Here is a 9,715-nt window from a genome sequence, read left to right on the forward strand (position 1 = left end):
ATCTATTGTATCGCTTCTAACAAAACTCTGCCGAATACGCGTAGGTAGTTTTACTTCGGACACTTTGTAATTGTGTGTCTAAACTTTATACAATCATATGTGTGAAACTACTATGAGCATGTTAAGAAGCTTTTGACCCTGGTTCTTGAACTATTTTCATAGAAATTTCATCTAAATCGGTACTGTGGTTAATTAACCCCTTGACCACCGAGCGGCCCGATCGGGCCGCGACACAATAGATTTTCTATTGTGTCTGTGATTCCGGGGACTGAGCCGTGAAAGTATAACGGACAGACAAACATTCGCTTTTATGATATAACTGCGTGGTACCCGGATAAATATTAGCCTATTTACTAATCTATATCTGTGTAAAATTTCATACGTATATCAGATCAGCAGTTTTTGCGTGAAAGAGAAACAAACAACCATCCATCCTTACAAACATACCTTGATCACCTGATATCTAGTAACTAGCTGTGCCCCGCGGTTTTACTCGCATTGAATAAGAATAAGAATAAAATAAATTTTATTAGGCACACCAAATTAACACCACCAAAACAAACAAAAAAAAAGAAACAAAATCAAAATACACTCTTAAATATAATCAAACATAAAAATTAAAACTAAGGATCTGATTTGTGAGGCGACTCCGCTCCTGTATCTTAGCGTGATGATATATAGCCTATAGCCTTCCTCGATAAATGGGCTATCTAACAGCGAAAGAAGTTTTCAAATCGGACCAGTAGTTTCTGAGATTATCGCGATCAAACAAACTCTTCAGCTTTATAATATTAGTATAGATTGGCCGTTTGACCAAGCTCAGCTAAGTCATGATAATTCTAAGAAAATTGATAAAACGTAAAGAAAATTACAAAGAATTGATAAAACATTGATAATTTTAATCTCTAATCATGTCATAGAGGTAAAGATAGTGAGTTTGTAAGTTAGTGGGGCGTAATCTCTGGATATACTGAACCGATTTTAAATATAATTTTACCGAGTTAGTGAGTGTCATAGGCTGTATTTTATTTTGTCTTTCATTTTCATGAAAGAGAGACTAGATAGTTTCGGAAGCAAAAATATTAATATTCATTAAAAAATACAACAAAAGCAAACGGTAGATAGATATTTAATCCAAGGGATTAACTGTTCCAACTTGATCCAACTTAATGTACTGTAAAATTTTTTTTTTTTCCTATGTTTCGTACTCGTATCGAAAATCGTTTTAATTTGAAAATCTCCAAATATGAAAAACTTTATAAGTGTTAAAACCAGAAAGGAAAACAATATTAAATTAAAAAAGACGTGTGGCACTCGTGGACTGCCGCGGTAAAGCTATTGCATGCTATGCCTTCAAGCCACACCGCGCCCGTCGGAGTAGGGAGCGTGAGGTTGTTTTCGTTACGGAATTTCTCGATTTGGTCCCCGCGCTCAAGGCCCGCGATAGGAGCTATGCTATAGCTAATAGCTTAAAAATACCCACCAAAACTTCTTAAAATATTTAAAAATGCATCTAGTTTAAAAAAAAAAATATGTCCGTGATTTTCAAATATCATAGCTACAATCTAACTTAACCGGTTTAAAGTTATGTAAGCTAAGCACGAACCACGTAAATGTCGAATATATTAATCGTAGGTAAATCCCCTGTACGAATATTTAAATAAAAACATTAATTTCCTTTTTATTACTACTACTAGCTTACCGCCCGCGGCTTCGCCCGCTTTGTCTAAAACCTAATAAATCTTAATATATATAAATCTCGTGTCACAATGTTTGTCCTCAATGGACTCCTAAACCACTTAACCGATTATAATAAAATTCGCACACCATGTGCAGTTCGATCCAACTTGAGAGATAGGATAGTTTAAACATGTAGGTACCACGGGCGAAGCCGGGGCGGACCTCTAGTTATATACTAAAACCTTCCCCTTGAATCACTCTATCTATTAAAAAAACCGCATCAAAATCAGTTGCGTAGTTTTAAAGATTGAAGCATACAAAGGGACATACGGACAGAGAAAGCGACTTTGTTTTATACTATGTAGTGAAACCCTTGATATTTTTGAATGCATAAAACAAAGCCTATTAATTATTGAGGAAGGCTACATATTATCCGATATTAGATAGTCCATTTATCGGAGAAGCCTATCCATACTAATATTATAAATGCGAAAGTAACTCTGTCTGTCTGTCTGTTACTCAATCACGCCTAAACTACTGAACCAATTTGCATGAAATTTGGTATGGAGATACTTTGATACCCGAGAAAGGCTACCTTTTATTGCGAAATATGTACCACGGGCGAAGCCGGGGCGGACCGACAGAAATAGAATTAGAAGGATCGACAGAAATTCATAGATTGAATATTTGTTTTGTTTTCATCGCTAATTTGTTATAAACAAATTCCTTTGATGACTAAATTCAAGTACGGAAAATGACTGGCAAATAGCAGAGTTTCGTTGATAAGAGTGACTCAGAAGCCATTTATCAAACCACGTAATTTTAGATTGAAATCATAGACACTAGCGAAGCGAACAGCGAAGCGGGTAGCGAATTTATTTAGTAGATATTATTATTGTTTTATAAACATTTATTTATTCGTCTGCTTTGTCTAAAACCTTATAAATTACTAGTGGTCCGCCCCGGCTTCGCCCGTGGTACATATTTCGCAATAAAAGGTAGCCTATGTCCTTTCTCGGGTATCAAAATATCTCCATACCAAATTTCATGCAAATTGGTTCAGTATAGGCGTGATTGAGTAACAGACAGACAGACAGAGTTACTTTCGCATTTATAATATTAGTATGGATATACTAAAAAGGTAAAACCTTCCTCGAGAAACAATGTGTATTAAAAAACCGTATCAAAGTCCGTTGCGTAGTTTTGAAGATTTAAGGATACATAGGGTCATAGGGAGAGAGAAAGCGACGTTGTTTTATACTATGTAGTGATTAATCGAGTTGTAATATTTTATCCTAGTACTATTGCAAACGCGATAATTGGTGAGTAAATACTTTCGGCTGTATGAATTTTGATGAAATTTTATAGAAAAATAAATTAATAGTGTGAAATTAACACCACAACTTAGTTATTTAGTTGGCAGTGACCCTGTCTTCCAAGCCAGAGGTCGTGGGTTCGATTCCCACCTAGGGCAAATCTTTGTGTGATGAACATAGATGTATGCTCTGTGTTTGGGTGTTAATTATCCATATAGGAATTTATGAATTAATTTATTTTTCAATGACACAAGCGAAAGCTTAGTATGAGATCAGATCGTGCCGTGTGTGAAAACTGTCCTCAAATATTTATTTATTTACTTTATTTATTACATAGAAATAGGTATACAAATCTTTCCTCATTATAATATCAAGTACTTATAGATTAGAAGATTACATAATATTATATATCAAATGCTAATAAAAATAATAGTTAAAAAAAACTAAAAAACACGCTTTTAGTTCGGTTTTCTATAAAACGGTTGTTTTTATTTTTTTGAACTATTATTTATTTTATCAAATTAGTGTATTGTCATCGGTCCTCAATAAATCTACAAAGTTTGAACGAAATCTGGCCGTTTAAAGTGGGTCAAAATCGCGCTCAAAGAAGTCGGTTACAAACATATAGGTGAAGCTAATATAAAGCGTGTAACATAGATCTTAATACAAGTAGTTCTTACAAGTACTTAAGATTATATATTTCTGCTTAAATACTCCTAAATGCTTACTTATTATAAACTAGCTGTGCCCCGCGGTTTTACCCCCAGTGCTCCGTAACTTTTGGTCTTAGCCTGATGATGTAGCCTTCCTCGATAAATGGGCTATGTAACATCGAAAGAATTTTTCTAATCGGACCAGTAGTTCCTGAGATTAGCGCGTTCAAACAAACAAACTATTCAGCTTTATAGTGATATTATAGTATAGATTTAATCTGGATAAATATACATATATAAAATTACTTCTTTACATATATTACAAAAAGCAGCTTTCTTTGTTTATAATATTATCAGTGAATATAATTTCTATAAACATAATTTATAAATGTAAACAAACGGTCATGTTGACCTTTAACTATATAATATGTATAATTATATCATAACCATATCTTTAAAATACCTAACTATATAATATATTATATTATTTATGTGAAGTACAATGATGGATAAAAATAAAGGAACATTCCGTCTAAAGAAATTAAACATAAACATAATGCCAAAAAAAATTGTAATTAGGGAAAATTTGTGAAGATAGAAATGTGTTTATTTGCTAATCTCAGGAACCAAGGGTCGGATTTGAAAAATAGTTTGGAAAATCCAAAAGTGCACGCCTCATAATTTTTTTTTAATAATTATTTATTAATTATTATTTTTGTTTATTTAATAACAATTAAACCACATCGAATCAGACCCTGAAAATTGAAAGGGTTCTATTCCTGAGCATACTCAAGCGTAAGAGAAAAAAAAGTCTCGATTAGTAAAGTATTTCGGTCGCTATCGTGTTAACAAGAAAATCCTCCGCACATACAGACACACGGACGTCCAAGACAGAACTTTTTTAAACTGTTTTTTAACTAGTTTAAATAACAAAAATGACATCAAAAATATCATGAATGTTAATATTATGTGTGTGTATGTATTATCTTACAAGTGCAATGTATGATACATAAAGACATTTTAAGTTTGAAAAATCAGATGTTTTGCGCGAAGTGACAGTAGTACCCACCTCAACGCTTCGCTTATGAGGCGTGCAATTGACACCCTGTATATATTATACTATACTTCTATACTAATTAATGCTGTAGCTGAAGAATAAATTTCGTAATTATACACAAATAGGTGGTGAAGATAACTGTTCCCATGAACATGGCCGTTACTATATGCGCACGCGCCTATCGCGTGTGTGAACTTCCTCATATTATTGCAATATGTAAAGCCCAGTTTAATTGTTGTTATGCTGTTGCGTGGGTGCGGACGGACGGATTAAATTAATTCTGTGTTTGGGAGTTTTAATGTTAAATAAAAATTTTGTTTGATGGAATTGGTGTGTGAACGGATGGAGTGTTTTTGATGGATTTTTGTGTAGTGATAGATGGTTAATTGGATGAATATAAATTATAAAGGTACGGTATTTATGTGTCTTTTTTTGTTTTCTGTCTGTTAAAAAGTTCTTAATTTGTATACCTATGCTATAATCCGATGTTAAAAATACATTTTTAAAGGTGATTTCATTCACTATTAAAAAAATGTGTTTTTTTTTATTGTAAAATGCCATGACATATAAAATAACTAGCTTTCCGCCCGCGGCTTCGCCCGCTTTGTCCAAAACCTAATAAATCTATACTAAAACCTTCCTTTAGAATCACTCTATCTATTAAGGGGGCGCATAAAGCAAAATAACCAATCTTCTATTAGATGATACGTGTAATATGCAAGACCAAATCTAAAAAATAAAATATATATCAAACTAGATGATATGTTCAACGATTCTGTTTAATCAAAAACATAAAATATTAAAATTTACTCGATAAAAAAAAATCACCAAGTTAGCTCTAATTTTCACACTTTTACGTTTTCTACTTGACATGGTAATACTTATTATGATTTTTTTTTTCATAAACAATTATATTAAAACATTTGCAAGATATTTGTCAGAGCATTTTGTGTAATTACTTTTAGTTTTGGTTTTATCTGCGATAAACCACTTTTGGCGCTCTTTTTTTCTCGAGATAAACGTTTGATTTTGTCACGATAAAAGTGGTTTATCGCAGATAAAACCAAAACTAAAAGTAATTACACAAAATGCTCTGACAAATATCTTGCAAATGTTTTAATATAATTGTTTATGAAAAAAAAATCATAATAAGTATTACCATGTCAAGTAGAAAACGTAAAAGTGTGAAAATTAGAGCTAACTTGGTGATTTTTTTTTATCGAGTAAATTTTAATATTTTATGTTTTTGATTAAACAGAATCGTTGAACATATCATCTAGTTTGATATATATTTTATTTTTTAGATTTGGTCTTGCATATTACACGTATCATCTAATAGAAGATTGGTTATTTTGCTTTATGCGCCCCCTTAAAGAAACCGCATCAAAATCCGTTGCGTAGTTTTAAAGATTTAAGCATACAAAGGGACATAGGGACAGAGAAAGCGACTTTGTTTTATACTATGTAGTGATACGACTTACAAATAACCTAAAAAGAAAGATTACAAGATACCTCGTTTCGTATGTTTCTAAGAAAACATAAATATATTCGCGATTCTTAGTATTGCCTACGAAAATTGGCACGATTTTGCATTGAAGTTTATAAATAACTAGCGGTCCGCCCCGGCTTCGCCCGTGGTACATATTTCGCAATAAAAGGTAGCCTATTTTCTTTCTCAGGGTCTAAAGATTGTCTGTACCAAATTTCATCATGCGTGAAAACAATACATACATACATACATACATAATTACAAACTTTTCCTCTTTATAATATTAGTATAGATAGTCGTAGTTAATACTATTGCTTCCTGCTACTTCTCTTGAATAATAAATATCTAGAAATTAAATAATTTAACGGATTTTAAACGTGATTTATTCATTATATTATTATCGCACTTTGCAATCTTTCATTTCTAAACGTATTATACTCGCGTCAAATCAAATACAAGTAGATAATGTCTATGAATGTTTGTCTGTATATCCTTTGTAGGTAGAATCGTGAATATTACAACATTTGGTCATGTGATGATTTTCAGTAAAATTTTGAGCATGAATGAACGAATGTTTCAGGCAAAGCCGGGGTGCACATCTAGTTACATATCACTGTCACTACATAATATAAAACAAAGTCACTTTCTCTGTCCCTATGTTTGCTTAAATCTCTAAAACTGTGCGACGGATTTTGATGCGGTTTTTTTAATTGATAGAGGGATTGAAGAGGAAGGTATAATTTATAAGGTTTAAGACACAGCGGGCGAAGCCGCGAGCGGAAAGCTAGTAGGTAGTTCTTAGATAAAATGTGTAATAGTTTAGTTTTTATTATGCGTTAATATTTTGTTAGAATCGATTAATTCTAATACTGAATGAGAACATCAAGGTCACATTAATAACACCGCCTATACAGTTTTATTAGCTAAATGAACTCAAACATTTATTATTTCAACTAGACTTCTTTTGAAAGCGTTTCGTAATCGTCAAATCATAAAGTGAAGTCCCATGTCCCCTAGTGGGGTAAGGGGCAGATGCATTATACATCTGTTTCACTGATCGGTTTTCTTTTAAGGGACAAGTAAGTGATCAGCCTTCTGTGTCCACCGTCTCCACCGGGAATCGAACCCAGGACCCCTGTGTGTCGCACTCACGCGTCAACCACTGTACCAAGGAGGCGGTCAATCGTCAAATCATACTATACCTACCTAATAGGTATTATAAATGCGAAAGTTTGTGAGGGTGGATGTATAAACTAGGGGTGCATCCGATACCGATACCGCTATATCGGCGATACTTCGGGTTAGCCGATATATCGGTATCGACGATATTTTTATGACCGATTCAACAATACTTTTTAATTTAAAAATGTAGTGTAAACGAGCGTGTTGGCTCGTCTATTCCGTTACAAACGAGGCATGAACTATGCTCGGGGAAAGTGAGTGTGTTGTTGAGTTGTCCCAATACATCGAGAGATGCAGATCCATTAGTTTTCTGGCGCTATGACGTTTTATACCCAAACTTGAAAAAAATTGGGCAAAAGTACTTTAGTTTCCAAATGAGTTCTGTTGCATCTGAGAGACTATTTTCCAGCGCAGGTCTTATTCAAACAGACTTGCGAAATCGCCTTTCTCCGCAAAACTTAAGATTACTCTGTTTTTAAACAAAAATCTTATCAATGGTAATTTTAATTACTAAATTTTTTTTTGTCTATTTATTTAACCTATGTCTAAAAATTAATATAAGAAAAATCTGACTTGTGATTTATTTATTATACCTTCATTTTTGAATTCACATTGAGGGTATCGGTATCGCCGATATTTTTATAAGAGTATCGGTATCGGTATCGTATCGGCAAAAAGGCGTATCGATGCATCCCTAGTATAAACGTTTGTTACTCTTTCACGCGAATACTTATTTACTGATTACAAATAATCACTCGCAAGTAGGCTTTAGCAATACAAATTAATCCAGATAATCAGCTCAGCTATACTAAAGCCCCATCAGAGTGAAAGTCTTACCAATCTGGGTCCAGCTGTTACGGAGATTAGCTGGAACATTAACGATTATTTTTTTTAAAAAGCTGTATATCACTACATAGTATAAAACAAAGTCGCTTTCCCTGTCCCTATGTCCCTATGTCCCTTTGTACGCTTAAATCTTTGAAACTACGCAACGGATTTTGATGCGGTTTTTTTAATAGTTAGAGTGATTCAAGAGGAAGGTTTATATGTATAATTACATCCATTAAATAGTGGAGAAGTACTGTTATTTTTGGGGTTTCTAATGTGATGTTGTAAAAAATTACATTTTTTTCCGCTAACATTGCAAACGCAGGCTGAACCCTACGAGTTTTATCAAAATAATGTACTAAGTATTATACACATTGAAAAGGTCTACAGAAAAGTCCGCGATGGTATATGTCTATCTCTTATGGATAACCCACAATAACTTCGGCCGCCCCGCCCCGGCTTCGCCCGTGGTACATATTTCGCAATAAAAAGTAGCCTATGTCCTTTCTCGGGTATCAAAATATCTCCATACCAAATTTCATGCAAATTGGTTCAGTAGTTTAGGCGTGATTGAGTAACAGACAGACAGACAGAGTTACTTTCGCATTTATAATATTAGTATGGATATATTGTTTTTCTTGGCTCTTATCAGCTGTGTCTAAAATATCCGTAAGGGAATTTTACTATATAATATGCTATACCTACTTACCTAAGAAACATAAAAATCTCAGAAAATATCCGGCAGATTATCTGTTAGATCACAATAGATAGATAGAAAGAAGTCATAGTAAAATGTAAATAAAGCCTACGTAGTATATTATTATTAGTGCCTATATATTGAAATAATTACTATTGCGCCTGTAGTTTTGTTTTAGCAGTAATGTGGAATGACATAAGCCCAACATAAGCGGTAAGCCTATGTATAAATTTTAATGACAATCTTCTTATATCTTATATTATATAAAAATAATCGCAAAATGTGTTGGTAAGCGCATAAGTCGAGAACGGCTGAACCGATTTCGATAATTCTTTTTTTATTATATTGAATATTCCTTGAAGTACGAGGATGGTTCTTATGTAGAGAAAACGTAAACATGTACCACGGGCGAAGCCGGGGCGGACCGCTAGTTTTATATATAAAATACGCTAAAATGTTTTGTTATTCTGTATATTTAACCCACGAGCCAATAAAGTCAATGACCGTTACGGCTGATCACATTTTGATTCGCCAATTATGAGACCGTTTGATAGATTGCGTAATATTTTTTCTTCAATAGGCTAGTTGCTTCAATTTAAAAACTTTATATGGAATAAGATTTAATTTATTTTTTTTGAATCAGCACACGTGTCAGAAATAAAACTTCTTTGGCAATATTCAAAGATACCAAAAACGTCGCCTAATTCCATGACGTGACGGTGAATAGGTCAAAACGCATGAAATCACCTCTCACTCAAAGGCACGTATCGTGTTGGAACACATTCGAAAAATCCGCATTGTGATAGTAAAAGT

General features: G+C 33.4%; 1 protein-coding gene across 2 annotated transcripts in view; it reads left to right on the forward strand.

Moving 5' to 3' along the window:
• The window catches only part of LOC149475210 (uncharacterized), a 41,075-nt gene that overhangs the window by 15,734 nt on the left and 15,626 nt on the right, over window positions 1-9,715 (forward strand). The window contains exon 1 of one of the 2 annotated variants that reach the window (XM_089713583.1): window positions 4,958-5,115. The exons of the other annotated variant lie outside the window; for it this stretch is intronic. The gene's annotated coding sequence lies outside the window, so the exon portion shown is untranslated. Of the gene's footprint in view, window positions 1-4,957; window positions 5,116-9,715 lie in introns of those variants that run through there. 2 annotated transcript variants of the gene reach the window in all.

Source organism: Colias philodice, chromosome 31, assembly GCF_061535455.1.
Source record: "Colias philodice isolate Cphi_HAF_F1 chromosome 31, ilColPhil1 Martin Lab GWU primary, whole genome shotgun sequence".
NCBI lineage: Eukaryota > Metazoa > Arthropoda > Insecta > Lepidoptera > Pieridae > Colias > Colias philodice.